The 21,178-nt window shown below is 29.5% G+C and overlaps 1 long non-coding RNA gene across 2 annotated transcripts; it reads right to left on the bottom strand.

The window, feature by feature from the left end:
• Positions 1–12,415: 12,415 nt before the first annotated feature.
• On the bottom strand, positions 12,416–14,284 carry LOC145070318 (uncharacterized). 2 transcript variants are annotated; one of them, XR_013689896.1, is made up of 4 exons: positions 14,076–14,284; positions 13,679–13,839; positions 12,763–12,799; positions 12,416–12,610 (listed from the first exon to the last, which is right to left on the bottom strand). It is a non-coding gene; the product is annotated as an uncharacterized LOC145070318 (long non-coding RNA). The 2 variants fall into 2 exon arrangements; XR_013689895.1 differs by having other exon boundaries at positions 13,679–14,284.
• Between the last annotated feature and the right edge of the window lie 6,894 nt (positions 14,285–21,178).

The raw sequence follows: 21,178 nt of genomic DNA on the forward strand, positions 1-21,178 counted from the left end.
ATGTGGTAGTTTGGGGGAGCTCACTAAGCTTCGTGCTTACAGTTTCAGTTTTGGTTTCAGGTACTTCCGCAAGCAAAGGGAAGAGCTCGGGATGATGGCATCGCACACACCACAGTTTCAGTTTTATTCCTGGGAGTTGATTCAGTTCTTGATTATGACATGTTTCAGATTTCCTCACAGTATTTTTATTATGGTTGAGAAACATAGTGTGTGGTTTTATGATATGATACTCAGATTTATGGTTTTTGGTTATATTAAAAAAAAAAAAATGAAATTTTTGGGTCGTATTTTGGGGTTGTTTCAAATATAGTGTCCTTTGTTAAACAAAAAAAATATAATTTAGCTTTTCGTGACCTTTTTAACTAACAAGTAATTGGAACATATAAGCTCCTTTTTTAGAGAAAAAAATGTTTTACGACCAAAAAGTAAAAGAAGTCCAAATTTAAGGTCTTCTATAGAAATTACTCTTAATTCATATATAAATTTGAGTATATCCACATAATTTTGATAATATATTACAACTAATTTGTTGCAATGTTTGTTGCATATATATGTTTACGTATCGAAGTATCTAACTACAAAATGTAATTGTCGTGACGATCCATTTAACACAAAAAAAATAAATAAACATATGTAAGCATATGCATAAGTGAATAATACCAATGAATTTAAGGTGTTAAAACTTACTCTATCCTATATTTTTTTTATTTCATCAGTAACATTGTATAATGAATTCAACCACTAAAATTGAAATCTTCAACGTTAAAACAACAAGTTTGGTTGACAAGATAGACTTTACCATTAAAGTTAGTTGAATCGGTATGTTAATTAGGTAAAAAAACTTTTAGTCTAGTTCACATAATTTGTAATTTTACCAAGTATACTAACAATAAAGTAAAAAGATTTCATTCATGTTAGTGGTTGTCGTTTGATACTAACTTTTTTGAGTAAACATTAATGTGATATATATATATATATATATATATATATATATATATATATATATATATATATATATATATATATATATATATATATATATATATATATATATATATATATATATATAACTTAGTTCAAATGAAATACAGTAAATAGTGTGAAAATGGAAAAACTCTATATTTGTATTATTATTCTGCAATAAATGTTATACATGTGTATTGTTGAAATACTTCTAATGTGAATATTAACGTTTGATTATCATATATTAATTAGAATGTTATTATTCTATTATAAATTTATATATATATATATATATATATATATATGTGTGTGTGTGTGTGTGTGCATGTATGTGTGTGCATAGGTGTATAGGTGTGTATATATTGTTAGTTAGTTAGGATCACTTGAGAGACTTTTTTATGATTTATTTTTCCAAACAAATTTTCCGACTTTAGTCGTTGGATTTTAAGCTCTTTTGAAAATAAACATCAATTTTAAAAAATGGGTACATATGCAAACGTTGATGTCCATACATGCACTTTAGAAATTTTTATGTTCCCACATTTAAAAGAAAACATTTTGTTTTAAAAAAAATTAAAATATTAATCTTTTCATGAGTGTCTAATTAATGCGTTGTAAACAAAAATATTAAAAATTCCTCGAATATTGTTGTTGATAATCTTATTGAGTTTTACATATCTTTGGATTCATGGTCAGTGTAAATCAAACAATAAATTAAAATCAGATACGTACGATATCCTTAATTAAGTGATACCCAAAATTAAACACCTATAAGAAACTCATGCAATATATCAAATAATGAGAGTAATGTACTCTTCATCTATTACATAGGTAAAGAGAATTTTTACATTACTGTATTTTATCAAGTAAAATATCAAACAAAACATTGTTATTTGCATGAAGTTAAAAACACATATATTGTAGAATATATAAACTTGATCATCTCGGCAACGATATATTGTGGAATATAGAAACTTTATAATTTATTGGATGATTATCTAATAATTATGTTAATTACTATTTTGTGGCACAACATTTATCTCCTTTACAGTGGCTCCTGCAACTTGCTCTGGTTTTGCGACAAACGTTTTTCGCTCCACAACAACAAAATAAAGCTGGTTGGCGCTTCTTACATATCAAAGTGCACGTTGGGGGTTCTAAAATCCCAATACTTTTGATGTCTTTGACTTCATTTTTGGTACCTATAAATCCAAAATCCATAATATTTCTATAAGTATGAAAGATAAAAAAAAATGTAAGCATATGATAATAGGTGATAGAAAATTACATTGATAACACATAAGCAACATGAGAAAGCTTATATAAAAAAGAAATATATGTGATTTGAAGAGCTTGACCATTGTGTGGAGTGCTTATGATACCTTTCCTTGTTTTGTGTATGAAGAAGATTCATTTGGCCACAATTTATACCAAGAGTTGGAATTATGAAGTAATTAATTAATCTGTTATTACCAAAACTAATCTTTTGATTATTCTTTTTAGACCTAGAACTTTTTTTTGTTCGAAGAAGACCCACATGTTTCGTGTTAGTTGCTATTTCAGGCCCAATAGTTTACCAACACATAAATAGAATTTTTATTTGTTTCATAAAAGGTTATATTTTGCAAATTTTCTTTTTAAAACTAAATTTTTTCTTTTAAATCAAACTTAATTTTAAGTTATTCATGATTATTTTATTAATTGAGTCGGTTACCTTCTGTACAAATGCTAAAGGTGCACCATATACCGATTTTGAACCGGTTTTAGTTTTTTTTTTTTTCAAATCAGTTTAAATCAAAAATCATTATGTGTATAACGGTTTCAGTTACAGTTCTTCAGTTTTTTAAGTTAAATTATGTTTTCGGTTAAGTTGTAGTCTAAAATACAAAAAAAAAAAAAAAGACGGTTTAAAAAAACATACAAATAAAACAAAAATTTGTGATGTAAACAGTAATTTATGTAATAAAATATTGTTTATACATATTTAACAAAACTTTATATATTAATCGACATGTTTCATATGTAGGCATAAAATTTGTAAGTTATTTTATCACTTTATTATAGACTTATATTGTCTTTTATTCGCATGTTTTCTATCTTCCAAAAAAATGAACAAAAAATATGATAATACAAAAATGTTTAGTGAAAAAAAAAAACTTATTTGTAACCTAAATGGGTGTAATGTGCATAAATTCTTTCTCAAAGGCATGTTTAATAAGCATGAATTGTTTTACAAAAATCAAGTTGAAACGCGTGAATTCTTCTTCAAGACCAGGTTTAAAGCAAAAATAATTGTATTTTCTGCATTGGAAATCGGATCTTGGTGGGTTTCTAAATGAGTTTCATTTTCAAATTAGAAACCATATTTATAGAAATATTAAATAGATATTTTAATAAAATCCAGAACCTATTTTTCGATAATTATGCGTACATAAATACCCGAATCAATAAACCGGATCCAAAAAATTTGATATCTGATTTTAAATTATCTGAAAATTTGGATATCCGGATTTTCGGATTCTAATACGGGAATAGATTTTGTAAATTTCTAGATATTTCAGGTATAAGAATCCAATATCCGAAAATTTTGGATATCTGAATTTTCGGATATAAAATTCCATTATCTGGAAACTCGTTTTTGCGTGATACAAGAATCTACTACAAGAAAATTTTTAATATCCAAATTTTCTGACATATGGTTTCAAATACCCCTACCTATGCGATTGCATATCTCAGAATCCCTTAATATCGGCCCCAGATATAAAGCGGTTTTGTACATTTAGCCATGTGACAGAGGGTAACCGACTTAACCAATGAGTTAACAACGAATAAGTGAAAATTGGTTTTATTTTGAAAAAAAGTTTTACGTGTAAAAAAATGAAAAATATGGTGTCCTTTATTAAACAAAAAAACTTAATTTAGCTTTTCTTGACCTTTTTAACTTGCAAGTAATTGGAAAACATAAGCAGAAAAAATGTTTAAGGACCAAAAAGTAAAAGAAGTCTAAATATAAGGTCTTCTGTAGAAATTACTCTTAATTCATATATAAATTTGAGTATATCCATAATAATTTTAATAATATATTACAACAAATTTGTTGCAATGTTTGTTGCGTATATAACTACAAAATGTAATTGTCGTGAGGATCCATTTAACACAAAAATAATAAATAAACATATGTAAGCATATCCATAAGTGAATAATACCAATGAATTTAATATATTGTAAAAAAGGGTAATTATAAATATTGTAATATTTTAAATTTAAATAAAATATTAAATTTCATTATTTAATATTTAAAATCTTTTCTACGACATGAGTAATTAGCAATTTTTTATTCTTTTTTCTAAGTTGATCTTGTACTCAGTTATTTTTTTAATCTATAATTACTTATGTACTTCACGAAATAAATTTAGTTTAGGAGTCACAAGTGTATCTATATAAAAGTTAGGATAATGTGTGCAAATATTTATTCTAATATTAAGGTGTTAAAACTTCATTTGTCCTATATTTTTGATATCATCAGTAACATTCTATAATGAATTCAATTGCTAAAATTGAAATCTTAAACATTAAAACAACAAGTTATGTTTACTAGATAGACTTTATCATTAAAGTTCGTTCAATCGTTATGTTGATTAGTTAAAAAAGACTTTTAGTCTAGTTCACATAATTTGTAATTTTTCCAATTATATATAAAATAAAGTAAAAAGATTTCATTCATGTTAGTGTTTGTCGTTTGACACTAACTTTTTTTAGTTAACATTAATGTGATATATATATATATATATATATATATATATATATATATATATATATATATATATATATATATATATAGAGAGAGAGAGAGAGAGAGAGAGAGAGAGCTAGGTTCAAATGTTTTTAGCAAGTATTGTGTGCCTAAATGCACCAATGAGAAATCAAGAAATAATAAACAATTAAATAAATCATTTAAGGGTATTTTGGACCTTTTATACTTTTAATTAAGGAAATCATTTAATTGAATCTTGCAATTAAGGAAATAGAATAAGTATATTTGACCTAGCCTCTCTCTTAAATCCTGTCTAATAAAACCTCCAGAATCCTCAAACCCTTTTCACTCTTAGTTCACCAACCGGAAGGTGCGATTGAAAAATTCTTCAATGGCGGAAGATGCGAAGGAAGGCAGTCAACGGTTCTTCGTTCCTCTCCCGTCGTCGGCAACAAAGAAGATCAAGGGGAAGATCCCCCTGTGCTCATCTTCGTCGGATTAAGGAGGAGAAGCATGATTGGAATCAGAAATCGGGAAGCACCTCCAGTGATTCACCGATTCGAAGGAGGAGGAGGAGGAGGAAAATATCGATTCCATGAAATCGTTTATTGCTAATCGAGTAATCTGTCATCAAAATCAATTCTAATCTTATTAATTGATTTTGTGTTTGAACTAAATCAATCTGTTGAACAGAAATCGGGGAAAAGCAACAGCAGCAGATGGCGGTGAAGAGGTGCTCGGTGCCTGTTATGGAGTCTGCAAAAGGAGGTGAAAACAAAGGAAACAGGGGATTTTAGGTCGTCAACGACACCACCAAGAAACTGAATTGGTATGCTCTTGTACTAATCATAACATGTTTTTTTAGTTGTATCTCCAGTTCTTGACCACCATGAAACTGAATTGATAAGACTCTCACTAATTTTTTTTGAAGAAATTGAAGAAGCACATCAAATGTTCGATAAAATGCATAGTTGAAATCTAGGTTTTTTTTACTGGTTCTGGTCATGTTATTTGGTGTAAAAATAAACCATTTCTTAATTGTTAGTAAGAATTTCAATTGGAATTCAGATACTTGTGTAAATGAATTTCAATGTCTGCCACATTCTATTAGAATGGTTAATTGTTTATATGCATTATGATAGAATTTTGGTTAATTGTTTATATGTATTTTGATAGAATTTCAATGTCTGCGACATTCTATTAGAATGGTTGTATTGTGTGCTTTAGAGTTTATAGTATATTTTTTTAGTTACAGCTTAAATGAATCATTCTTGCAGAATGTCTATTAGAATGATGTTAGTAACAATCATAAATTCGATGCCTATTCTTCGCAAAAGATTTTTAAAAGAATGTTATTTAAGTGCATTTTGTAATGTTTTCTGTCAGAATTTATTTATATAAATGTATTCTGTTAGAATGTCTTTACAAATGTTTGTTAACTAGTATATTTGTTTAACGGGTAATACTAACGAGTAATGTATCTTATTCTTTCAGAATTGCATAGAGAAGGAATTCAATATTGATTATACAAGAAAAATATTTGGAATCGAGGTCAACAACAAGTATATATGCGAAGATCAAGTAGATTATACGGACCACTGAAGAAGATCAAGTGTATTTGTTCAATATTTGTATATTCAAAAATGCTATTTTTTAAGAATTTTATTCATCTTTGATGATATTTTTTTAGAATATGTATAACTATTTTAAATGTATAAGGATATTAGTCTGTAAGAATATAAATGAATTTGTTTTTTATTTCTCAAATCAAATATCTGCATTGGAAATATATTCTGCAAAAATAAAATCGAAAATATATTTACTAGTTTATGGTTGGCATTCTGTCATTCTAACAAAATAATATTCTATTAGAATAAAATTCTGAAAGAGCATCATTCTAACAAAAAAATATTCCGACAGAATAAAATTGGTAAAAAATTGAAATTGAATTAATTAAAAAATTCAGATTTTTTTAAATTAGGATAATTAATCATCCCTAAAAATCCGAAAATTTCCTTTTATAAATGTAGTTAATTGTCCAAAATACCATTTTGCTTAAAATTGTGTGATTATATGCTACATGTTATCCCATTGTAATATCATACACTCTCAAATCATGTCCATTGGTTAATTTCATCTATTGGTCCAGATCTGTGCATTCTGGCACACAATACTTAGTAAAAACAAAATAACCTAACCCTATATATATATATATATATATATATATATATGTGTGTGTGTGTGTGTGTGTGTGTGTGTGTGTCACACCCCGAACCAGACAGCGGAAACGTCCGGGGCTTGTGATTGACTTCATCTTGAAATATCATTACAGTGAATATAAATAAAACATAACATCATCATCACCATGCATAATATAATACAACTTCCATTGTTTAAATCAAGTACAATAATTTAAATTACATGACCAAAACATTGAATGTATGATGTTTAACAGTGCACAAAACAAAATCCCATATTCTTGTGGATTCTTTCACTTAACGAGTCCCTGAGAATATAAGTTATTTTGAAAACGTCAACATTTATAATGTTGGTGAGTTTATAAACATATTTGATTGAAAAGTTTTGTATGGTTCGTAAAACACCAGAAAATCCGATATTTTCTATAAAGTAGCTTGAAAGTAATGTGTCAAAATCAAGTATTAATGCATGTGTGTTTGCTGCTTTTGGAATGTATAAATAAACAAAAATGTAATCCAAATAAAAAAAACCATGTATTTTCTGTTGTAAGTAGAAGGTAATGTATAAATGGATTTATCCCAGAAAATCCGATATTTTCTACTTATGAAAGTATCGTAATCATAAAATTTCCAAGACCGAGTATCGATGTATGTATGTTTTTAGTATCGTCTAGATTTGTATAAATATACCTAAATCTTTGATGAAGTTAGTCCCTAAGTTAGCCGTTACAACCATGCTTGATAATGACTAATTCGCCTGTCTTGGCATTTTCAGGCGCCAGTTTTGATTTAGGTAAGGTTTGTCGCCCTAGACTAGCCTAGTCTAGCTGTAGCGAACAACTAAGGCGTGGGGGGTCACCCCGTATAGATCTATACACAAACTGCGGCTCTCCCTCCAGAAAACTCTGGTTATAACTATAGGCTACGATCGTACACTCAAAGGTGTCAACCGACAAGTCTTACTAGATCCTCAACTTTTCACGATTGCTATGTTTTTCACCATGTATAATGTTTACGTGTATGTTTTCAAGTTTTCCAAATTCCAAGAGTAAGTGCTGAATAGTCCAGGCCCAGTTAGCATGTAGATGGGCCATTAAGGTCCAATAGACATGTAAAAGGGTAATTTAGGCCTAATAGGCATGTAAATGGGTCAATAAGGCCCAATGAACATGTGATCCATGGCTCAGGCCCAAATTAACATTTAATGGGCTACCAAGCCCAATATACATGTCACGGAAAAATGTTAGGCCCAATATACATTTAAATGGACCACCAAGGCCTATTAACCATGTATCAAGGGTTTTAGGCCCAACACACATGAATCATTATATTTTGTTTATTCGTTAAGATATTGCTCATTTTAGTTTGAATGTTTTACCAAAGTGATGAAAAAGGCCCACTATTATTAATATGGCATTTGTAGCTCATTAAATCCTAATGTTACGATTTGAACTCGTTTTTAATAAAATTTTCACTTTTGGTCCCTTAAGACCTAAAATATACATTCCTGGACTTATTTCAAATAAAATGACATTTTTTTGGTCCTTTTTGATGAAAAAGAACATTTTAGCCCATTAAATCATTAAACTTTGTCTTTTGGTCCAATTAGAAAATGATTTACAATTTTGGTCCAAAATGCATTCATTGACATTTCCAACCCTTATTTTGTAAAGATTTACATTTTCGGCCCTTATTTGCTATAAATGACATTTTCGGCCCAAATTTTATAAAATTAACATTTTGACCCAACTTTGAAATAAGTGTCATTTTCAACCCCTAAATTTGTAAGTTTTCATTTTTGACTCAAGTTTTGATCAAATAACATTTTAGTCCATAAAAATTTATAATTTTTCAATTTGGGCCCAAAAAGCCATAAGGCCCAAATTAAGGCCCATAATGCAAAATTTTACACTTTTGGTCCTTTGGAAGGTATGGTTGCTATAAAAACTCATTTTTATACAAATGTAACCCTTTTAATCCTTACAAAACTGTAAGTGTCAAAATTATCCCAATCTTTTGTTTATTTGTCAAAAAAATGATCCTTATAAAATATTTTTCTTTTGTTTTTCACATCTTAGGCATGTATAACACTTTTATCTTTGTAGCATGATGTTTAGAGTGTTTTAGTTTATGAATCTCACCCATTTTTGTTAGAGTTTTCGAGATTCATCAAGTTTTATCACATAATCACAACATAAACCAAGAAAATCACACATAACATGCATAAATACATAGATCTACACATAAACACTTGTATTCTCCCCCAAAAACATGTAAAAATCGAAAACAAGAGGGTATGAACTCACCTTGCTTTGTTGTTCTCGGTTTGATGAAGAGGTGGAAGGAAAGGATGTGGTTCTCTGCCCTAACAAGCTCCTTGAGATGATTTTTGAGCTCTAAGGTATTCTAAGAGCATAGATCATAAATTAATGTGAGTTAAGAAGAGATTTAAGGTGTAACTTGAAGTTAAAACCATGGAGTCCAACTAAAAACTTACCAAATATGATGAATTTTGAAGAAGAGTTCTTGGTGTGCTCTTAGACATTCTCAAAAATTAGGAGGATGGAAGGGGGGAAATTCTTTATGCTAGAGAGGAAAATGAGAGAGTATTCTTGAGTTGGAAGATGAAAAATGATGGTGGTGATGAAGAATCCTATGGCTGAGAGTTAAAATGAAGAGGAGAGGGAAGGAAAAGGTTGAGGTGATGTTGCATGGGTACATGAGAAGTCATTGTTATTTGGTGTGTTATTGCATGGAAGTCCACCATGCAAAGATTAGGTGGCACTTGCATGTGTAATCTTTTTTTTATTTATATATAGTTGGGCCGAGATTTTTGGGCTTGGAGAAATGGATTGAGGACATTTGGGCCTCATCTTGGCTTGGTTCGAATTCATGAAGCCAAAATAATATTTTTGGCCCATTGGGCCCTTATGGGGGTTCACGACCCAATATAGAAAAAGGAATGGGTTTATGGCCCATTAGGCTAATTAAATCATTTATGGCCCATCAAGGCCCTTTAGAGATAGAATGGATCATTCTAGGCCCAAATGGCCGAAAATGTTATAGTTTCCAGAATTGGGTCCAATTAGAGCCCAATTAGGGTTCCTAGGCCCAAAGTAGTCAAGTGGGAGGTTTATTGGTCCATTAGGCCCAATAAGAGAATGCTAGTTTATATTAAACTGGAACCGAGATTTCTAAGGTTTTCAGGCCTTAGTCGAACATATGAGATGTATTTGAATGAGCATAGAGTATGATATTCGCTTAGAGTACAAGTTATTACACTAGGTGAATGATTACATGAGAGTAGAATTTCCTAGCAAAAACGCTAGTTGTGACAATATATATATATATATATATATATATATATATATATATATATATATATATACATATATATATATATAAATTAGTTCAAACGAAATACAGTAAATAGTGTGAAAACGGAAAAACTCTATGTTTTTATTATTATTTTGCAATGAATGTTGTATATGTGTATTCTTGAAATAATTCTAATGTGAATATTAATGTTTGATTATTCATATATTCATTAGAATGTTATTATTCTATTATAAATTTTGTATGTGTGCATTTTTGTAGTAAATTTTAATATTAGTTTTAAAGTGTGCTTATTTATTTATTCATTGCTGAATAATGATATAAAGTTATGGATACGAAGTTCATTGTACAAGAATAACATAAAAGTAGTGTTTTTACGTGTTCATACTATTTATTGTTTTTATTCTAAACATCTCTCTCTCTCTCTCTCTCTCTCTCCATATATATATATATATATATATATATATATATATATATATATATATATATATATATATATATAATAGCCGTTTACCCGCGCCAAGCGACAGGTATGAATAGTTTTTTTTTCAGAAATTAGTTTCAAGAATCAATTAATTCTTTTGTGCAAATTGTTTACTACATCTAAACAATTATCAATAAGATTCATGCTAACAAAAAAGAAGTCAATAAAAATAAAAAATAAAAAGTTAGAATTCTTTTCAAAATATACATAAGCACATGATTGATTGTGGATTTTTAATCGTGTTTATGCACCACATTTGATTTATAGACTTCGCTGTCATTGAATTATTCGTCAATGATCACTAATACTTTTGTATTAACATGTGAGACAACGATTGGATTCCTTTCAGGGAGCAACAAATAGTTTTAAACTCAAATGGCTAATGGATCCAATAATCATGTTGGTTTGATTACACTTCATATTTTTCGCCATAGAGGATTTGCCTGAAAAATGATTTTTTTTTTAACGTTGATGATTGACAAATTTTAAGATGTATCATGATTTTCAATAAAAAATAAAAAAATTATGATATTTCTAATCATCAAGTTATAAGTTCAAGATAGAGAATATAGTTATTTATATATAAAAAAAATTATACATATTACAATAACATCTATTTAGAAATATGATAGTTTAATGAAAATAAAACTTTAAATTTATAAACATAATTGTTAAATATATACATTAATAATATATTTAAAGTTATTATTAACTTAGTATCCAATAATTACTTTTGACTAATTAAGTCAAAAAAAAAAAAAAAAGTTTATATAATCCGTTAAAACGACAATAAAGGGTCAAGTGGTCACGGTGGGTCTATAATTTACTATATAAATGCCAAATAGCTATTGATCTATATGATTTGCAAAAAGTATCATAATAATGACACATATTTGTTTGGTCCTTATAGTGTGAGTTTTTGTTGGTCTTTCAAACACTAATTCTAACTTTTGAGTTGTTTTCTAAATGATCAATATGCCCTTATATTAAATCTATAGAATATTATATTTCTCTAAGGCTCATTTCAACAATACCCCTCATCTATTATAATTATCGTTAAACACTTATTTATTGATTGTCATCTATCATTTTTAATATCAGTTGTCTTCGAAACCCATATCGAAAACGATGTGAAATAATTCCCCTCAAACATGCCAAAATAATAAATAAAAAATTGTTCAAGGGTTATTAAAATTAAGGATGAATTACATAAAGTTTTATTTTAAAAAATAATTAACTATTTCACAGCATCAACAAATTGGAATATAACAACATGTAATATGTATCAGGTTTTTGGGCATTATCAAGTGGTCCACAACCCAAAGTGGCACAATTGAACAGTCAACAACCAAATTACTTTTGTTAAAAGATTTCAAACAAATAACACGTTGCTATTCTTACTTTATGTTGGATGTCTTAGAGGGCTTTGATTAATTCCATGCATCTCATTTATTGAATCACCCGTCTCATTGTCTCATTTATTGATATCTAATCACCCATGACATTCTCATTAAATTAAGAGTTAACAATAGTTATTTAAGCCTTGGCAAATATTTTATAGAAAAAAAAAAAAGAATGAACTTCAATGAAAGAAAATCAACCCTTTGATGTCTTTAGCAACACTCTGTTTTACCAAATTGTTAATAGCAAATTAAACTCCTTTCCCTAAGTGGGCTTTGATTTATTTAATCGAAAATTCAGAATTGCAAAACCATCACAACTGACAACATTATTAATCCAACACATTCATATGGGAAATTCAATCCAAACAAACATCAAATAATTGTCCGCTTAAACTATGGAACTGAGATAAGGTTTTATCCATCTACAGAACTTGTTGTAATTCCTCAGCAGAAACCTTTTATACCTTCCAACCTTCAACCCCAAAAAATGGTAAGCTATAAGAATTAAATGTTAGCAGAAAAAAGATAAACTCACAAAGCAGTTTCCTTTTCCTTGACACCAAATAGCAATGTAAGTATTTTTGGATGAAATGTGGCAAATAGCAACATAATTTTTTTTGCTACCTATTTGTGCAATATAGAGTGTCCAGCTGAGTGTAAACTGCAAAAATAGAGTTGCCACATAAGTAACATGCTTTTGTATTTGGATGAAATTTCTATAGCTTAATAGATATTGAATGTAAAATCTTCTGGTATGAAAAAAGGAATGTATAATTCCATATATACGAAACAAATCCATACAAATACATTTCTATTTAATGTCTGCTAAATGTCCTACCCTGAAGTTCCTCTCAAAACCATGTATTTCTAGCAACGATATTCTTCTTATTAAAGGCTAGTTGTATTTCCTTAACATTTTTACCATACTTGTTCCTAATTCGCAAAAATTAACGGACATTTAGTGAATAGTTTTAGCTATAATAAACAAATCAGTAAAACACCTCCCCAAATTCAGAAAAACCCAATATGCAGCAAGAATTAAAATGTCAATCGAAGTAAACATTTACAAATAAGAGTAATATCTCTTCATCTGATTTGGTCAACACAGTCAATCCCTTTTTTTTTTTAAAAAACCATGAAAATTCATGGCAACTACACGCAAACATGACATGTGCAACAAATTTATTCAAATTTTTTGGATGAAAAACCCTTATTCTCCTGAGGAAAGATTCATTCAACTCTAACAATTGACCTAATCTAATCCTATAAACACCAAAATCAAAGAACTTTATACTAAAAGGGAAAGAGGCCTTCTTTTTCACAAGAACAAACATGCACAGACAAAAATGGAACCCTAATTCAGTAAAAAAAAACATCCCCGAAAGCCCTTTCTTTAAACCTTTACTTAAAGATTTTGTTTTTAGACACAAAAAAAAAAAAAAAAAAAAAAAAAAAAAAAAAAAAAAAAAAACAAAGAAATCAACATGTCTAGAAAGATAGAGAAAGATATGAGGGTAAATGTTTAAGATAAAATTGTTACCTTTCCGGCTTTATCATCCTCCATGACTAAGATAACCGACAAGGATTTTTCCATTGGAGATGACGCTTTCAGAAAATGATGTAGCCTCCTCCTGGTAATGGATTGGTGTGCAATAGAAAACGGGAAGATCGTAGACCAAATTTAAGGGATACTCCTTAACGCTAATCAATACAACAAAAAAATACCTTTAGGTTTAGTACCCACGCTTTCTTTTCTTTCCTCTGTGTGCTCTTAACCTCAAATCATAATAGCCAAAAAAAATTATAAAGAAACACCTGTAAACATAAACACAGTGAAACACACAAACACACCTAAAGTTTGAGAGAGAGAGAGAGAGAGAGAGAGAGAGAGAGAGAGAGAGAGAGAGAGACTTCGGTGGTGCGAAGATAGTACCCACGTTTTCTTTTCTTTCCTCTTTTTGCTGTGCATATTCGGTGGCAGTGGCATATCAGTGTGATGTTGAAGTATTGGCATTGGTGGAGACGGAGGAGCGGCGTTAGGATTTTCTAGAGAGAGAGGGGGAGATAAATTGATTTAAGAAAGAGTTTGTATTTCAAAACATGAATTGACATGAGAAAATAAAATGACGGGAGCATTCAGGATTTATTGAAAGAGACTTTATAAAACAATGAATGAGTCTCTAGATTTGAACGATAATAATTCTTCAAGACCCCAACAAATATTCAAACTGATTTGACTCACGTTAAAATATCAACAGAAAATCACTCTTTCAAAGATAAAAAATGATCTTTTACGGAGACAACAAGAGATTAAATGAACAGAAACAATGAGAACAAGGTCTTAACCCTAAAATAAGAATCATAATGATAAACAGTAATACATACCCTAACATTGAATATGCCATCTTATCTAAGGCCTCCCAAAAATAGTAATAAGACTTGATTGAAGACCTGGAGTTCATAAACACATTTATTGTTTATAGATAGTAAATAAGAGTATGAATTAATTCAAGTGATAATAAAATAACAACACGAACAAAAACTTCAAAATTACTAACCCAAAAATAAAGATGACAAATTCGATCAACATACATTCTCAAACAATGGTGGTGAATGTCGTTAGTTAGGGAAAGGAAAGATGGAGGGGACAGGGTTATGACGATGGTGATTAGTAGTGAGAAAGGGTTTCTAGATCTAGTCGATAGTGGTGAAGGTCGTGGAGGCGATAAAGGGTTGTGGTAGAAGGCAAAAGGAGGCAAAGCGACTGTAGTGGTGGTCGGAATTCCATAGTTAGGGTTTCTTTGACTGATAGAGAGATAGAGAGAAGAAAGAGGGCGATGAATACCGAGTGGTGTATGTAATCTCGTTGTGATTGAACTGAGAGAATGGATCCAAATATAAATTGTTGACAAATTCAATAGGCTTGAAGATAAGGGATGACTGATTGAGTTTGTTCAGTTTGTTTAGTGTTTATTTGACTTTTTCAATGGTTGACCGGATAAGATCTAATTTTTCTGGAATGCATCAAGTTGTTGTATATGATGTTTTAAGGATTGTACCTCTTAAAATTCAACATTTGTGGCTAAATGTTTATTAAGGTGTATATATATATAGTTAGTTAGTTAGGATCATTTGACCGGATAAGATCTAATTTTTCTGGAATGCATAAAGTTGTTGTATATGATGTTTTAAGGATTGTACCTCTTAAATAACAGAATTTGAGGCTAAATGCTTATTAAGATACTAGCCGTTTACCCGCGCAAAACGACGGGTGTGGATCAACAAAATGACATAAAAAATTTGTTAAACAAAATGACGAACAGATAGAGATTTCTTATACCTGGGCTAGGATTAAACGTAAGACATTTTTTGCTTAATTCAATTTTAGTAGAAAGAAAAACCAAAGGAGGAGACAGCGAGCATGAGAGAGAACCAAGGTCTTGCGGTCAATAGCTAGGCATTCATGATAGACGAATGCTAGATCAATGTGCTTCTTCCGGTTTATATGAAATGCTTTATAACGTGTGCATCGTATTAGACCGATTCAAATAGATATGAAGATCATTTGGTCAAACTTTGACCCATTCAAAATCTTATCATCATCTTATTTGACTTTTTCATTAATGTTGACTGGATAAGATTCAGTATTTATCGATTCAATTGGATATAAGGAACACTTGTTCAATGTTTGACTCATTCAAAATCTTATCATCATATTATTTGACTTTTTCATAAATGTTGACCGGATAAGATTTAGTATTTTTCGATTCAATTGGATATGAGGAACACTTGGTCAAATTTTGACCAATTCAAAATCTTATCATCATCTTATTTGACTTTTTCATAAATGTTGACCGGATAATATTCAGAATTCTTTTAATGCATAAAGTCATTGTACATGATGCACTAATGGTTTGTACCTCTTATTTTTCAGCATTTGACCAAATTTGCATAATAAGTAATATATATATATATATATATATATATATATATATATATATATATATATATATATATATATATATAGGTAGTTAGTTAGTTAGGATCATTTGAAAGGTGATTTTTTGTATGATTTTTTCTTTCAAAACAAACTTTGTGAAACTTTAGTCGTTGGATTTTAACCACTTTTTAAAAAAAAAAATCTATTTCAAAATGTGCATATATGCATTCACGTCAAAAGTTTTATTTACACATTTAAAAAAAAGACATTTCATTGAAAAAAATAGAGAATTAAGCTCTTATTGAGCGTCATAATGTGTTGTACACAAGAATTTGAAAAATATCTTGAATATTGTTTTGGATAACGTTATAGACTTTATAGTATCTTTCGATTAATTGTCATTGTAAATGAAACAACAAATTAGAATCACTACAAATGATGTTCTTTATTAAGTGATACCCATAATTAAACACTTGTGAGAAACCATGCAAAATATCAAATAATGAAACTAATGTACTCTTGATGTAATATGTAGAGTAAAGAGAATTTTTACATTAATGTATTTTATCAAGTAAATTGCCAAACAAAGCATTGGTATTCGCATGAAGTTAAAAACTCATTAACTATGTTCATATATATATATATATATATATATATATATATATATATATATATATATATATATATATATATATATATATATATATATATATATATATAGGGAAAGGATCAAATGAGAACGTCTAAAAGATTGAGAACGCGAGAACAAATCTGGTACATTAAATATTTAAAATCTAAGGATGTCATTAATCATTAATTTAAACAAAATATTAAATGAATTTAATCTTTTTTTTAATTAAAAAAAATATAAAAGGGTATTCAAGTAATTTTATGATGTCATCCATTTTGAATATATCAGGTAAGTTTGAAAATTAAAAGAAATCATTCCTATGTTTTAGTAATCGCAGCTAACTTCTAATCTTTTGGATGATTCGATCGTATCTTGAATGCAAAATATCGTCAAAGCTAAACGTTTATACGAGACTCGATTAATACTGTTCATCCGTAAAGAGATATTTTGCATTCAGAAGTCCGTGAAGGGTTGAAGGTAGAGGAATGTCGTCAATGATCAACCGAAGTGGAAGAAGTAAGCTTTCTAATCTTTTTTGAATGTCGAATGACTGGAAAATGGGTGTAGTAGTGTGTTTATTTTTTTGTTAATGTGTACATTTTAACGATTCTTAAAACCTTAGAAGTTGGGTTTTTCGTTTTTTCTTTATATCATCGATTATGAACTGTAGTGACTCTTCATCGTTGATGATTGTTGATTTAAAGGTTGTATTTTACAAATAACACGTTGATGTATGTGAATGTTTAAATGAAAATGGTAATTGTAGATGAGTTTCGAAGTTACGGTATTATGATATTGAATGTGTTTAAAAATTAATTGTTTATGATTGTGTTTGAAAGTTCTAAGATGCATATACATGTGTAGTCGTAGTCGACTACTTTTGAACTGAAGTAAGGTTACGAAAACCCAAAAATTAGGGCTTTTTTTTACTTTTGTTTTAAGAGTCGTATTGTTGATCAATGGCAAAATAAATACATTATCAGTAGGACAAGAGGAGTAATTGATGTTAGTATTTGATTGTGAATGGTGTTTAGTAGAAAAATAATAAGGAAGGGTATAAATGTCATTCATTACTATTGATTACTTGTAAAATCCGATTGTTTGTGCGACAGAAGTACTTTTCTAGTATTAATCCTTGTTGTTGGTTGTATATTATGTATATTGTTAAAGTCATATTCAGATGTGAATGGGTACTTTATTGAGTATGTATGTGGTTTTGATCTTGTACATGATGTACTAAGTAAAGAATAATGGTGTAGGAGTCCCTACTGTTTTTTGTGAGTAAGTTAATTACACTGTTTGTTTAGTGATGATTATTGTAAACATTACTCTTTTTTGGGTATGTGTTTAATTGTGTTTGTGTTTAGTAGGTATAATTTATGATTATTTGAGTCGTTAATGATTCAATTTTGAGTTATAAATGATTAAGTTATTTTAATTCTACTATTAGGTAGAAAGAAAAGCGAGAGGATATTACTAAAGACGGCATTTAGCAAATTCACAAATGAAGAATCCAATCCATTGCTTATTGATATTGAAGATGAAGACAATGAAAGAAACGAAATAGTACAACCTCGGATTAGAAGAGAAGGACAAAATAAGTGTTCAACACCTAAGAAGAAAACTAAAAAACAAACTGGTGGTGATGATGATTATATGAAATTTAAAATGTTAAATATCAATTGGAATCTATAGTGATTATGTGTCTTATTTTTTGGACAGGTGTGGGGGAACGTGTTAATCGCACACCAGCTAATTCAATGTGAAGGGATCTTAAAGTTGTAGTTTTGAGCTCAGATTTAAGTAATGTACTTGTTTAAAAATAAATCTATTTAGAGTTTGATGTTGTAGTTAGTTTTAATAACTTGTGTTGTTTTGTATTTATTAATAGAAAAGAACATGAAAACCAAAGTCAATGTGAAGAAGTTTGATGGAGGAAATTCAAGGTTTTCAAAATCTAAAAATAATATACAGAAACAAAAAGGTATCAATGATGATTTCATGTAATGTAAGTTGTATATTAAAGTGTCTTCAGTTATGATTATGTTGTCTACTTATTGGCAGGTTTGATTGAAAGTTATGACATGACAGAAGATAGTGGAATACATAGGGAAAATGAATTGAGAACAAAAAGACGGTTTGATAGATGTAAAATAAAAGGTGATGAAGTTGTTGTTATAAACTCATGTTCAGGTAGTGATTTTTTTTAATAAATTTAGTATAGTATTATTTTGGTAATTTATTTATAATCATTTATTGTGTTAAATATGTCTTAACAGGAATAGATAATGTTACTGTCAAGAAGCTTGATGAAGATGAAGACTCTGATTTTGAAGATGTCAAACCTGTGGTAATAAGGAAAAAGAGAAGGCATTATACTTCATTCAAAAATAATGACAAAGAAAATGTGAAGAAATTTAAAAGACAAAAGAATAAAGAAGGAAATATAGTGAAGGCAAGAAAACTGCCTAAAGTTGTAGCAAGTGATGCAGAAGAAGCAAGGCGAATACAAGTACGGACATCTCCAAATGTTTTGTACAGTTGTATGCATAACCTTAGCAAGGAACAGGAAGCTTATATTTCTTCTATTGGTCTGGGGCATTTGTTGAATATGAAAGTGGATGGGTGTGCATCAATTATGGGGCATTATATTGTAAGGAATTTTGATGCAGATATGATGGTACTCAAACTTCATCATGGAGAGATACAAATCAATCGGCAAGTTATTCACGAAATGTTGGGTCTGCCTCTGGGACATGTTACAATAAAGTCCATGCCTTATAGAGAAGTCACAGACGACACGATAACTGTTTGGAGGAAACAATTTGAAGATGAAGATAATATTAGACCAAGGGCAGTTCAACAAGTTATTATGCAATCAACACGTGCGGATTTAATCTTTAAAGTAAACATATTTGTCCTGTTGTGTAATACACTAGGTCAGTCGATGAGCATGGGAACATGTGACCTGTCCATGTTATCAAAAGTCACGAAAGACCTGGATCTAAGTGACATTGATTGGTGTGGATATGTTTTTGATTGCCTTAAGGAGACAAAAAGTGCATGGAATCCAAACAGCAAAAAAGGATTCTATGTTGGGCCAATTATATTACTGCTGGTAAGATTTGTTTTAAATTCAGTTGTCATTCAATATTGGTAGACTTATGTGTGTAGATTCATTAAAGTGTATTTAAGTAATATATTTTTTATTTGTCTTTGTTTTAGTCGCTATACGTAGAAAGTGTTCGATGTGATTCAGTGAAGATTATACGATGCAGACCAGCAATATGTTGTTGGAATGTTGATAAACTACGTGAGCGAGAAAGAGTAGAGTGTAGGACAATTGGTCTGAGTATGGGTGAATTGCAAGATCCATTTCAAGTCATCAATGAAGCATCGGGAACTAGTAATGTAGGGCAAGAAAAAGTTCAGGTAATATTTTATTGTATTGAATAATGCATATGAAATTTATTATTTGTTATTTTGGTATAATCTAAATTAATTATATTCATACATTATTGACAGGGAAATGATGCAGGAGGTGTTAAAAGTAATGATAGAATGTGTAAGGTATTAATATAATATAATCATTACTAAATAATAAGTTATTAGTACAACAACTAATATTGTATTAATTTTCGTAGGGAAATCAAGGAGAGGAGATTTTTAGTGGAAGTGGGGAAAGTGTTGAGGTAGTTTACTACCTATTCACATTTGAATAATGAGTTACTATAGTATTAACTAATACTAACTAACATATTAATGTTTTTATTTGGTTTTTAACGTAATTCTATTGTGGTGACCTAATTAGACAACTATTTCAACAATAAAGGAGATGTACGACATGATATTGCAGCAAAAGAAAGTGTTGGAAGACAAAATAAATGATGCTGTCAAGAAATATCCTGAGAATTAGTTGGTCAAAGAATGGAAAAACAAAGTAAATGATTTGTTTAGTGAAGTTTTCGCATCAGAGGAACCAGAACAATCTCAATGGTGGTATGATAACGAGGCTGAAATTGAACGTACGCTGATTCTAGCTACAACTCACAAACAGTTTGACAACTCCCCGATAGCAAAATGTAGTATTCACATGTCACAGGAATATGCAGACTTCACGAATAGATCTGGAAGAAAATCTTTTAAGAATACACCACCATCTAAAATGGAAATGCCAATTCCTTTGTCTGTAGTACCATTCAACAATGATGAACATTGGGTTAGTAGAAGAGGGTATAGGCCTCGCATGAAATCCGAATATCTGAAATCTCCTTACATTATACGGGCTGTTGATATCATCAAAGGAGTTCCACAGCAGGAAAAACATGTAGCAGAATGGATATTCTCTCTCCAGGGAGAGCCAAAGTAAGTTGCATTTAAAATATTTTTAAAATTACTTAATTTTGTTGGTTGCTTATTAAAAATAGTATTAATTAGTCACGTCTTTTGCAGTGATATAGTTTTCCACA

This window comes from Lactuca serriola, chromosome 1 (genome assembly GCF_051521515.1).
Source record: "Lactuca serriola cultivar US96UC23 chromosome 1, Lser_US96UC23_V15, whole genome shotgun sequence".
Classification (NCBI taxonomy): domain Eukaryota; kingdom Viridiplantae; phylum Streptophyta; class Magnoliopsida; order Asterales; family Asteraceae; genus Lactuca; species Lactuca serriola.